At 51.6% G+C, this 12,985-nt stretch overlaps 1 long non-coding RNA gene and 1 other non-coding gene across 2 annotated transcripts; both read right to left on the bottom strand.

The window, feature by feature from the left end:
• Window positions 1–2,854: 2,854 nt before the first annotated feature.
• Window positions 2,855–4,647, bottom strand: LOC121355090. The gene is made up of 3 exons (XR_005955383.1): window positions 4,282–4,647; window positions 3,756–3,970; window positions 2,855–3,157 (listed from the first exon to the last, which is right to left on the bottom strand). It is a non-coding gene; the product is annotated as an uncharacterized LOC121355090 (long non-coding RNA).
• Window positions 3,300–3,502, bottom strand: LOC121355254. The gene has a single exon (XR_005955400.1). It is a non-coding gene; the product is annotated as a small nucleolar RNA SNORA74 (small nucleolar RNA).
• Window positions 4,648–12,985: the final 8,338 nt, after the last annotated feature.

Below are 12,985 nucleotides of genomic sequence, written 5' to 3'. Positions count from 1 at the left end.
GGCGGGGTGGGGCAGCGGCCACGCCCCTCGGGAGGAGCGCGGGGCCCGGGACCCCGGGTTCGCGGCTCCCCTCAGCCGGTTTCGGGGAGTGGTACCGCCGGCACCGCCGCTGCGGGGTGTGTCCGGGGTAGCCAAGGTGTCCGGGTTATCCAGAGTGTCCGGGATATCCACAGTATCCTCTTGTCCCCACGCTGTTCTCTGTGTCCCAGGGCACGCTCACGCGCAGGCAGCCCCGCCCAGCCCGAGGCCGCTCTCCTCAGCGCAACGCAGATGTTACCATCGCTAAAATATTCAAAACTCTGGGCTCTCGCTGGCTGTGAGGCCGTTAGAAGATTCTGGTAAAAAGGCCCTGCAGCCGATGTGCAAGGCTGTGCTGTTCCTCTGATCCAACATTGCCACCTTGTGCTGGATGAGGAGAGGTCCCTGTGCCGCTGCCCTCCTGAAATCGGCGAGTTGTCACCAAAGTACTCGTACAGCCCCTTAAGTGCTATTTGTAATTTGGATTTATTTCGCAGTCAACATCTTTCTTCCCTATTTAATTCTGGGGCTAAAGAACCGGTCTCTCCGTTAGCCTGGAAGCTGCTGTGCTCCAGCAACTTTAGGAAAATGAGGGTGTGTACATGAATTGAGGGAAAGTTCCAGGGGAAAGGAAAAATCTGCTTCTTCAATTCATCACAGGCTGATTTTCCTCCTCTGTAAATGGCTGGAGAGCACAATGAAATAACACAAGGTATTTTTAAAAAATGGAAGTGGTACAATATACGTGCTGAAATAATATTGAAATACTCAGAGAACAATCACAAGAAATCCAGCTCTTAACAAGCTCAAGGTAAAAAACAATGAAGTGCTCCAAAACAAGCCCATAAATCTCAGTTAACAATCCTCCTGTGCTGTGGTGCTGCAGAGTAGTAAAGCAGAGCAAATCCATGCAGTCCAGCCACTTTTGCCTAACAGAAGTCACATATAGATTGCAAAATGTATGGTTCTCCTAGCAGAACCATAAATCACATTGTCAATTCTGAAGTACGAATGCAGGTCCTGCTCCATTTCCTGGCTTTATTTCCCTGCCAGTCTTGGACCTCATGGGTTCTCTCCCAATTCCCTTTGCTGTCCTGCGCTCGAGGTACCAGAGCAGGGCCAAGGTGAATCATCCTGACCTTTATTGATCACCTCCTGCTGCAGAAGGAGCTGCACAGTGCTGACTGTCCCCTTCCTGCCAGAGGTGACACCCCAAGCTCCAGACCTCATGCTTGTGCTGACCACAGGAGAACCTTTCAGGACATCCCTATTTTTTATTTCCCAGTTGTGCACAAAGCTGTAAGCTGGACATGCCCCAGAAGCCCACCGCATGCCCTGGACTGAGCCCCAGTGTGGGCAGCAGGGGAGGGGGTCATTCTGTCACTGTGATGCCTTGTGAAGGCTCACCTAGAACAGAGACTAGACAGGAGCTAAAGAATAAAATAGGTATTTATTAAGAGGCCTCAAATAGATCCACCTTGGGCAGCACAACCCAAAATGTGCACAAAATGGAAGACTGGTCACAGGGTCTCACACTTTTATCAGTTCTGCTCCGTTTGCATATTGGAGTTAAGTGTCCAATTCCAGGTGCAGCCCAGGCAGTCCCATCCTTCTCATTTTTCTCTCTTCAGTCCATGTTGTTTGTGGTCTTGGGCCTGAGATTTGGATCATTTGTCCCTGGTCCCCATCTAGAGAAGGAATTGTTTTGTCTCTCTACTCTGTGAAGAGAGCTCACCATTCCCTAATATGAACCCTAAACTTACACACTAAAGCAGAATAGAATCTGAAAAATATAAAAGCTAAAACTTGAGGCATCACCTGTGCCCGTGTTCAGGTGAGAGCCCACCTGCAGAGCTGCCCCAGCCCTGGCCCAGCACAGGGAGGAGCTGCAGCTGCTGGAGCCAGGCCAGAGGAGGCTCCAGGATGGGCAGAGGGATGGAGCAGCTCTGCTGGCAGGAAAGGCTGGCACAGCTGGGAATGTTCACCTGGAGAGAAGCTTTGGGGTGATGTGACCTGAAGGAGCTGACAGGGAACATGTAGAGACAATTTCCAGGTGAGGAGGGACAGGACACAGGGAATGGCTTCCCACTGCCAGAGGGCAGGGATGGATGGGATATTGGGAAAAGCCCATATTCCCCATTTTTTACCACTTTTGGGAATACCTGGTCCAGCAGGAGAGCCCCCTGACACAGTGAGTGTTCCTTGGCTGTCAGCAGGCAGGACCCCCCCCTCCCACAAAGGCAGCAGGCACCCAGCCCTGGGAAAGAGGAAAATTGCTGGACACAACATAAATCCACAGGGAAACCCCTGATTAGTTTTGCAGGTGGGATTTGTTCCTACAGAAACAATAGAACTCAGGCTTCAACCAGGAAAAACTCTTACTCCCAAGGTTAGTATTTTAACAAGTATTCCCATGTGCAGTACAAAAAAAAGTGTGTTCAAAGCTCTGGATATTCAGGTGGCAGAAGGGCTCATGGCTAAACTAACAGTGTCAGGGACATTTAAGGAGTCTGGATTATTTCACAAACTCAGGGTTTCCTAGAAGACTGCAAGGAATCCAAAGGGATCCAAATCTCATTTTGCAGAGCAAAACACTCCTTTTGTTCCAACTTTTGCATTTAAATACCATTTTTTTCTGAAACCCTCCCTGTCCCTCCCCACCAGTTCTGCTGTATTTTACATATCCATCAGCCTTTTCCAACCTTCCTTTGTGGGCTCACTTCCCCCCAGGCCTAGGGATGAGAGCTGGTGCTTCACTACAGCCTCTCCTGTCTCCACTCTCAAATCCTGCTGCATCCAACAGCCTTGTAAGATAATGAAAAGCAAACTGAGCAAGTTTAAATATAAATACGTTTAATTGAGGTCATATAAAAATGTATTTCCAACAAGCAATGAGAGGAGATTAACAATAAACTCTACAAATAATTCTTGTTATACTTTGCCCCAAATCACCTTTGATGTTTCCAATTCCTACATCCACATCCTGAAAACAAATTCTTTTCCAGCTGCCCCCTTTAAACTGTGGGCACCAGGTTTCCATCTTCTCAATACCTTTCAAACAAGGATCTTCAAAGCAGCATTGACAGCTTTACTTCTGACCACTCCTGCTGCTCCAGCAAGCCTCACACCAACAATTTACCTGTAATAAAAATCCAACAAAGACAGCTGAAAAGAGGACCCCTATTCCAACCTTAGCATTGACCAGTTAATTAACTGACATTCATTTTTATATAAAAGATGCACATTAAAATATCTGCAACAGAATTTTCCATTTTCTGTGTGTTGTCTGCATCCAATCTAGGCTCTAACTCCACGGGCAGGAGTTACTCCACTCTCGGGCATGCAGAGTGCTGCCAAAACCTGGCACCACTGAGCACCAGGACGGCCCCACCGGTGCCAGGAAAGCTCAGCAGCACCTTTCTCTCCCAGCAGCATAACACTGCCACAGGCACTGAGCAGCCACGGGCAGCTGACTACTGCTGGGAGAAAAAAACCCAAAACTGGGGGGTTTACAGGGCAGAAAAAACGTGGAGGCACTTCTCTGATGATGCCTACTCTCATCAAGGCTTCATTCAGCAAGAGGGATAAGCTAAACCTAATTGCTGGATAAACCAGCAATGTGATTTCCACGCTGAGGACCTGAGGCTAGCACAGGAGCCAGCAGAGGCCTTTTAGTGAATTCAAAACAGCAAAACAAACATTTTCCCCCATTTCCTCTCACTGGTTCATTGTCACACCTCACCCACGTGGCTCCAGAGCTCTCCCTGTCTCTCACGGGCAGGTTATTCCTTCACATCTCCACAGGCTCAAGTGCCCCTCCTGGAGAGCCTGCTTGGCTGTCCCAGCACAGCACAGCTTGGGGGTTTCACACACGACAAGGTCGGGCCACCTCAGGGCTGCTCCCGGCCACCGACAGCTGCGGGTCACCGCGGTCCCCCCATCGGCTGAAGGCCTAAAGAGAGGACAGCAAAAACATCGCAAATAATCTATTAGTTCCATCTGTATTCATAAAGTTCAACAGCAGCAGCCTGGCTTATGGCAGAGGACAAAAGCCAACACACCGAGCGAGAGGCTGAGGAATTAATGCTGAACAGCACAGCCGAGCAACATCCCCAGTCCCGGGCACCGCGGGCTGCAGGGCTTGTCGGCTGGCAGGAACAGCTAAATAAGAAAAAGTGAGTATTTCAGGTGGCGCCTTCCTTCCCCGGAGCCCCGGTCTCCAGCCCCGCTGCCGCCGCCACCCGTGCCCTGTTCCCCCCTCACCTCATGTCGGCGGCGGCCCCTCATGGCGAGGGAGCCCGGCCCGCCAGAGCCGCTCCTCGCCCCCATGGCGGGAGCTGAGGGAGGAGCCCGGCCCGCCAGAGCCGCTCCTTGCCCCCATGGCGGCGAGCTGAGGGAGGAGCCCGGCCCGCCAGAGCCGCTCCTCGCCCCCATGGCGGGAGCTGAGGGAGGAGCCCGCCCCGCCAGAGCCGCTCCTCGCCCCCATGGCGGGAGCTGAGGGAGCCCGGCCCGCCAGAGCCGCTCCTTGCCCCCATGGCGGGAGCTGAGGGAGCCCGCCCCGCCAGAGCCGCTCCTCGCCCCCATGGCGGGAGCTGAGGGAGCCCGGCCCGCCAGAGCGGCAGGGGCAGAAAAGGAGCTGGCCTAGCTGCGCTGCCGAGGTGATTCCACAGGCACCGCCCCGCTCGCTTCGGCCTCTCCCCCCGGGGCGGGGAAAACCCCTCGATAATCAGTCACAGAGCGTTATGGGCTGGGCGGGACTTTAGTGATCGTCTCGGCCCGCTCCCTGCCATAGGCAGGGACGTCTTCTACTATCCCAGGTTGCTCCAATCCCCGTCCAGCCTGGCCTTGGACACTTCCAGCATCCCTGACCGAGCCAGAGCAGGAAATACAGGCTCTGTGGAGCTGGGAGAACTGAACTCAAGCACCAGCTCATGGGAAGCAGAGGGCTGGTGAGCTGCCTCTGCTTGCCCCTGATGTATCCCACTTCAGGCACAGGAGGTAGAAGTGCCAGCTCAGAAACAGCTACCAGCAACAAAAATCCAGCCGTGAAATAAGCAGAGAAAAAGTTGGGGTGCTGCCAAGTGCCTTGCTGGGAGAAGCACAATTCCACACCTTCCCTGGCCTCCAGTGGATGCCTTAACATCAGCCCAGTGCTCTGTGTATCCATGTCTGGGCACAGCAGTGTAACTGTGACCTCCCTTGCTGGGGATCCATTCAAAGGAAGTTTTTCTCTGGGCTTTGTGCTCCAGTGGGACACTTCAAAGCCTTTCCAGAAAGCCTGGCATCCCTCCCACATGCTTCTCATGTCCTTATGCTCTCAGAGCTCAGCAACGAACTCAGCTGGAGCTGCGCCTTGCCTCAGGCAATCATCCACTCCAGCTCTGTCTTCAAATGTTTCACGGTCTATTTTCAGCCCAAGGCAGGCAGCTATTCTTCGTGGATGTGGGGTGCTCCTCCCCAACTCAGCCTGATCCTGCCTTGTCCTGGGAAGCTCTGGGTTTGTTGTGCCCAGGACACCACTGTGTGCAGGGAGAGAGGCTGGTGCTGAGCAGAAGGAGCTCGGTGCTTCCCCTGTAAGTGATGAACCTGGTGAGGAACAGGTTTCCCAGCTATGGCCAGTGCAGCACAGCAAAAGAGAGACAGGTCTGGAGGAGAGACAGGTAAGGGCAGACACAGAGCATTTCATGCTCTTGTTCCTGCGGGTCTCGCTGCCCATGACCGAGTGCATGTGCCCCACAGGGGTGGATGATGACTCTGCTGAGACCCTAAGCCACAGCTTCAGTCTGGAACAGTTTAATTCATTAGCGCAGCATGGGGCCCAAATTAATATGCTTTGTCTCTTTTAATAAGACATTTTCAGCAGGATTGGGGAGATACTTCAAAAGCTTCCTGAATGCCAAATACTAGAACTCAGCAACTCTCAGTGCCAGGACCAGTCTCTCACTTCCCAGTACATATTCCCTCTGTGTGCACAGCTTTTCCTCTGCTTGCTGGCCTCAGAGGGGGCCTCAAACAAAGGCCTGCACATCATTTGTGAACTTTGGGTGAAAAGCATCAAACCAGATGAAACACAGCAGGTCTGCCATGGGAGTGAAGCCCTTTTCTGTCACAGGAATGTGCTTTCTGCATTAGTTGCAGCCAGTCCCTGTTGTTCATCTTGGCTTGCTGACCACTAAACAGATCCTCCTTTTCTCCTGCAAGTGTTGTGGCAGGGTCTGAAGGGATTGACATGCTTTGTTGCTAGCCAGATTAGAGATATGAGTTACTACAAAACAAAAGCCCAGCTAGCCTTCAGGAGAGTTCCTCTAGTCTAGACACAGCCTCCCCTGAGCTCCCTGTGTGCATCCCAGCACAGCCCTGCAGCTTGTGTTCAAAGCAACTCAACAGGCTCTAGAAGCCTGGGTAACCTCTGCCATGTGAATGCTCAGTTGCAGCATAAAGGAGGAATCACATCTGAGTGATTTTGCTCCCATAAATTAGCAGGATGGGTTAAACCAGGACATGACACTGTGCTGGCACAGTGCATCCACTCAAGAGATCTGCACTGGCATGGAGCTGTAGTGCTTCAAAATACTTGTGCTCCAAGCCTGGGGTGGGACATCCCCCATGTAGCTAAGGTCTGCAGCTTCTGTGGCAGCAAGAGAGATCCTTTACTGTCACCTCAGTCCTGAACACACCTATGCTTAGAGCTCGCTGCCTGCCCCATGTCACTGCTCACCTCCAGCTCTGGCACTGCAGGGTTGGTACTGTGATCCTTCTGTACCAATCAGATTTTGGCTCAACACCATTTGGCCACACCGTCAGTCACCAGAGAAAAAGACAGAGTAGTACCATGGGAAGAGGAAGAAAATTCAGTAAACCTATGAAAGAAAAGATTTGTGGATGTACATCGTCATTTACCATGGTGGTCACCTCCAGCCCCACAGCACGTTCAGGCTCTGGTGAGAAGAACTTTTGTCCCCCTGGTGTCTGTCATGGCTGGGGACCATGATGATGACACCTTGTGGGTGTTGGTGCTTGCACTGCCCTATGAGGGACACCAGCCTTGCTCGGCTTCCACACAGCAGAGGTGGTGGGGCAGCCATGGCCTCGGTGGTGCCTTTTCCTCTCTTGGGAGATTCAGGACTCTTTGAGGTGCTGCACCCAGGTCAGGGCAACCCCACACATGAGCACAGACTGGGACAAGAGCTCATTGACCAGCAGAGAAGGACTTGGAGGATATCATGGATTAAAAGCTGAACATGAGCCAACAATGTACAGCAGCAGCCCTGAATGTACAGCCAGAAATTCCCCTGTGCTGGGCTGGGCTCCCCATGTGTGGAGATGTGAGGCTTGACTCCATGTTTTCAGAAGGCTGGTTTATTATCTTATGATATATATTATATTAAAATACTACATTAAAACTATACTAAAAGAACAGAGAAAAAAAGATCATCAGAAGGCTTGAAAGAACAGGAATAGAATGCATAACAAAATCTTGTGACTGCTCACAGCCTTGACACAAGTGGCTGTGATTGGTCATCATTTGAAAACAATCCACATGGACCAATGGAAGATGCACCTGTTGCATTCCACAGCAGCAGATAGTTAATTGTTTACATTTCTTTCCTGAGGCTCCTCAGGAGAAAAATCCTGGCAAAAGGATTTTTCAGAAAATATCATGGCTACACTGGGCTGCACGCACAGATGAGTGGGCAGCAGGTGAGGGGGGGATTGTCCCCCTCTACTCTGCTGTTGTGAAATGCCCCTGCAGAGCTGCTCCAGCATCAGAACGACCTGGAGCTGTTGGAGCAAGTCCAGAGAGGCCACGGAGCTGCTGCCAGGGCTGGAGTCCCTCTGCCATGGAGCCAGGCTGGGAGAGCTGGGGGTGCTCACCTGGAGAGGAGAAGGCTCCAGGGAGAGCTCAGAGACCTTGCAGGGCCTAAAGGGGCTCCAGGAGAGCTGGAGAGGGACTGGGGACAAGGGATGGAGGGACAGGACACAGGGAATGGCTCCCACTGCCAGAGGGCAGGGATGGATGGTGGATATTGGAAAGGAATTGCTCCCTGTGAGGGTGGGCAGGCCCTGGCACAGGGTGCCCAGAGCAGCTGTGGCTGCCTCTGGATCCCTGGCAGTGTCCAAGGCCAGGCTGGACAGGGCTGGGAGTAGCCTGGGATATTGTAAGGTGTCCCTGACATGGCAGGGGGAGGAATAAAATTATTTTTATGGTCTCTTCTGACCCAACCCTTTCTGTAATTCCATCATCTCTGACTCCACAGAGGGGCCATTTCCACTTCCCCACTGCCATCACAAGATGGCATTCCAGACCTAAAAGCTGAGCTGGCTCAGCTGATACTTAAGAGACCTTTTCCAGGCCCTGGGGTATCCAACCCCAGAAGAAGCTGTGGATTTAACTCTGCCTGCTGAGCTCCTCTGCCAGGTCTCAGCCCTGATACCACCTTTTAATCACATCCCTTAATGCCAGGGCTGTGCTTTAGTCAGCGGCACTGAAACACTGCTGCCGTTACTCCGTAACCTCTGAGCCACCTAATTGCACTGAGTTAAGCCAGTTATAGTTTTGACAGTGAATGGGATACAGAGCACTTTAATCTTGACCTGCAATAGCTCCAGCTCTTGCAGGGCCTCCTCTGCCTCCGAGGAGACACTGCTAATCAGACCAAGCCAGGATGTAGTTTAAGACATGGACAAAGGGAGCCAATGGCAAATCATGAGCGAAATGAACCTGACTCATTTTGTTACAAAGCACTGTTGAAGGTAGAACTGCCTTTTCTTTGCCTGAGAATGATTTGGGAGAGTAGTGAGAAGTCTCAGTAATTTATAACTTCAAAATAATAACAAAAAAAAAAGAAAAAAAAGGAAAAATCATTCTTCTTAGATATGTTTTTTAAAAAGAAAGCTTATTTTGAGTTAGGTGCATGAAGCACTGGTGCAGTGTGTTATCCTGTGTTTGCTCCCACGTGTGAGTGGGTGCTGCAGGCTACATCCACCAGTTGCTCCCTGCGAGAAGAACCCATGATCCAACCATCTCCTTCCCTGGCCAAGGGCTTGCAGCCTCCCACTGGGGCTTGGTGCCATGTCCTGGGTGCCAGGTCTGCCAGCACAGCTCCCCTGGGGTGGCAGTGGGGCAGGACCTGATGCTCAGCTGTCTCAGAGGCTGGGGCTGGCTGTGTCCCTCTGGGCAGCTGGGGAAAAGGCTGCTCGGGCTATTCCCTCACAGGGAGCTGGAGCAGCAGCCTCACTTGGTGTGGAGGAAAGAGCAGTCGGGAAGGGTTACATAACCCCCGATCAGCCTGCTAGAGGGGTGGTGCACCAGCAGCAAGGGCACTGCCACCCTGCATGTGGCTGGGCAGGAGCGTGCCGTGCCTGTGGGACCCTGGCTCCCCCGGGCCTGCAGCCCCTCTCTCCGTTCCCCCCTCCATGCCCTCCTGGGTCTCCTGGCCCTGTCAGAGCTTGCTGGTTTTTGTTGTTTTGTTGTTCAAAATGCACTCAGGAGCCCATGCAGCTCCCTCTGTTCTGGGCTGAAAATGCTGCACAGCAATTTCTTTTTCTGTTTCATCTCTGGCAGAGCCCTTGAGCTTTGCTCCCTTCCTTTTCCATCCTCCTCTCCTTCTGAGCTTCTCCCTGGCCCAGTCTCCTTCCCTGCTGTCCCCTTCTGCTCCTATTTAACACCCATGTTTTCTGTCCTCTCCTTCAGTGCTCCTACCACAAGCCACAAGCTCTGCTATTCATCTACCAGATCCTAAACCACTGTCTCAGTGTGATAAATGTGATCTGCTAATCCTGGGGAGAGGATCCTCCAGGATGCAACCCCTGCTGGGATCTGTGGCAATCCCATGGCATCAACCACAGGGTACAAGAGGGGGCTGCAGCTGCCTTGCCCTGAGTGTGAGCACCACAATCAGCTCAACTTAGGAATTCATACCTGCACAAGGCCCACCAAACACACCTGTGTCCTTCCAGTGCCCCACCAGGTCTCTTGGCAGCAAGGGATTTGCTTTAATTTTGTGAGTTTTATAAAGCCTGACTCAAATCCCAGGGATTTCAGGCAGTACTGGCACCCAGAGTGGGGTGGTGTGAGCACAGCCCTGGGGTCAGGTGCTGGGGACAGATGGGTGGGCACATCAACCCAGTGTTTTAGAGCAGAGCTAACTAGGAAGCTTATTCCATTAAGAAAAAAAGAAAACCAATAATCACTCTTAATTAGGACAGAAACCCCCAGATAGGCTTTTTTAAAGAAAATGTCTAAAAATACCATTTTTGCTTTGATTTGAAAACTATTTTTTGCTCTTCAGACTGTAAGATAAAACACATTTGAATTGATGATGCATTTCACAGGAAAAATACATCCCTTTTCATCTTGAAAATGCTGAAATGGGTTGTTACAAAATTTTCAACGTTTATCCCCTTTCTTAAAAACAAAATTTTTAATTTAGATGAAAAGTTTTTTTTTTTTTTTTTTTTTTTTTTTTCCTAATGGAAACTCTTGATTACATTTTTACCCAACAGCTCCAATTAGAATTAACAATTACAGCTGATTCTTGATGGGGTGATAAACAGCTGGACTGCACGGCCCTCTCCACTCTGGGACTTCCAAACAAACCCCAGACCTGGCAGTTTAGCCTTCTGCAACATTTTAGACTTGTCTAGTCACTGGAATTTATTTTTCTTTCTTTTTTCCCCACCCTTTCTCCTCTGAGGGTTAGTTTTTACCAGTGCAGCATCTCTAACAGTCAGGGAACTTCACAGTGAGTTGAGATCGCATTGATTTCTTGAGGAAGAAGCCGCATACTAATTTTTCCTATTCTCCTCCCTTGAGGAACACAGGTAACAGCTCCAGGAAGGCAGCTGGGTTTGTAGATACTATGGTTACCCGCTGGCTGACAGGGAAGTCTGAGGTCTGTGGGACCATCATGGGGCACAAGGAGACTTTGGCTGGTCTGGTGCAAGGCCAGCTTTGCTGGGAAAGCACGTGGGATTAAAGCAGAACAGGTTAAACCTGAGAGAAGCATCAGGTGAGGATCTGGGAATGGATCAGTCCATGCTATGCTGCCAGAGCTTCCCCCTGCCTCCAGGATGATCCTCACACCCCCAGCTCTGTGGGGCAAGGGAAGGAGCACTGGAACAGTGTGAATGGAGAGGAAGGGACTGTGGTGGAGGGGAAGGGAAGATGTCAGAGTCTGCTCTTAAAGCCCCAAACCCTCTGTTCCAGGCACCCAGGCAAGTTTGTCCAGCCTTTGCAGGCAACTTCCAGAGAGCCAAGAGGCACTGGGGCATCCTCCTTCAGGGAACTAGTGTCCCCAGTGCCACTGTGACTCCTGGCTGCTGTGTCCAGTGCTTTTCATGGCTGCTCATCCCTGGTTCCACACTGTCAATGGCTGATCTCTCCCTGCAAACAAGCCCATGGCCTCTGCCTGTCCCACTTTGCCCCTCCCACTCCCCTACCAAGCAGTTATTACCTTCTTGGACAAACCTGAGATAGTATTAAATGAGAGGGAGGTTTTCATACACAAATGTCCCTGTGATTAATGGATTAAGAGATTCTGTGCAAATTAAAGCCTTTCTTCAAAATTCACACATTCAGCTGTTGCTCTTTCCCGTCTAGTCCTTTACAGAAGTGCCGGTGGGCCTTGCTTGCCCCATCCCTTTTGCTGCAGTTTTTTCCCCACAGTGACCCAGGGATTTCCCCCAAATCTTTCATCCCACTGAGTCCTGGGCAGACCCTGCTGCTCCTGTACCAGCACTGTGAATAAGAAGATGCTGTGAGCACAACTTGTTTATATACAAAACCAGCCCAAGAGAGGGGCTGTAAATTCCTCTTTATTTCCATATTTATCATTGCAGCTCAGATGGATGAGGAACCCAATGGAAAGTTTAGATGAAACAGAGAAGAAATGAAAAGCTGTTGGCAAGCGGCGGCTCAGCTGAGACTGGCAGCCTCAAGGGCTTCCAGAAGGAAAAAGGCTTTCAATTCCTGCACTGCTGCTCCATAACAACCCAATTTTCCTGCCAGGCCAGGAGGGGTGAGGCAGCTGGGGAGCCCTGCCCTGCTGTGATCCCACCCCAGGGAAATGGACCTGAGACCCCAAAGCAGCAGTTTGGTCTTGTTGATGTTTGACAGGGCTGATTTCTTCCCAGAGCAGCAGCAGAGTGTGACTGTGGAGGCTCCATAAGGATCTCCGGGTGATGGGCACTGTGGTCACCTGTGCCGTGGTGGAAAGGAGCTACAAAGCCTTTGCTGGACACCTTTGGAACATCCAGTGCTGGGTGTTGGTGACAGATGATGATTTAAAGCCCATTTGTGCAGGGAATAATGGCTCATAACCATCCCCTCTCCTCTAGTGGTGTGACACTGCTGAGATGGGTGGTCTCATGTTTCCACCTTAGGGGAGGTGTTTTATTAATTGCCCCTGCCCTTGCTCCTGAGCCCATGTATGCTGTGATGTGGACTTGCTTCAAATACTGTGAAGCGAAGGTGGCAGCTGGGATGTGGCTCCAGGGGGAGGTAGCCAGGGAGGCAGGGATGGGTGCTGCCCACAGCTGTCCAGTGATCTGAAGCCTTCAGCCCTGGGAGGGACTGACTGCCCCCTGGCCAATGGAGTCTGACTCTGCTGGGGGATAACCAGGACTGTGTGTATGTGACCAGAGTCTGTTCCATGGGGAGGAGGCAGGGGATTGAACTGTCCCCTTGCTACCTGATGGCCCTCTGCGCTGGCCAATTTTTCATCCAGATCCCTGCTTGAGCACCCATAAAGGCCCCTACCCAGGTCATTGGCATGATGGCTTCTAGAAAAGCATCCCTAGGATCGCTGCCCCTGCCTGGTCACAGCTGAGCTGGTGGCACTAAAAACTTGAGTTTCCCTTCTCACCCCTCCTGTACCTGCAGGTCCCTGTGCTCTCACTCTGGCTTTATTCTCCTCCCTGCTTTCTCCTCGTTTGTGCCCGGCTCCGAAGGAGGGCACTGGGAATT

This window comes from Pyrgilauda ruficollis, unplaced genomic scaffold (assembly GCF_017590135.1).
Source record: "Pyrgilauda ruficollis isolate IOZ18807 unplaced genomic scaffold, ASM1759013v1 scaffold105, whole genome shotgun sequence".
NCBI classification, from domain to species: domain Eukaryota; kingdom Metazoa; phylum Chordata; class Aves; order Passeriformes; family Passeridae; genus Pyrgilauda; species Pyrgilauda ruficollis.
This window is presented reverse-complemented; position numbering and strand designations above follow the sequence as displayed.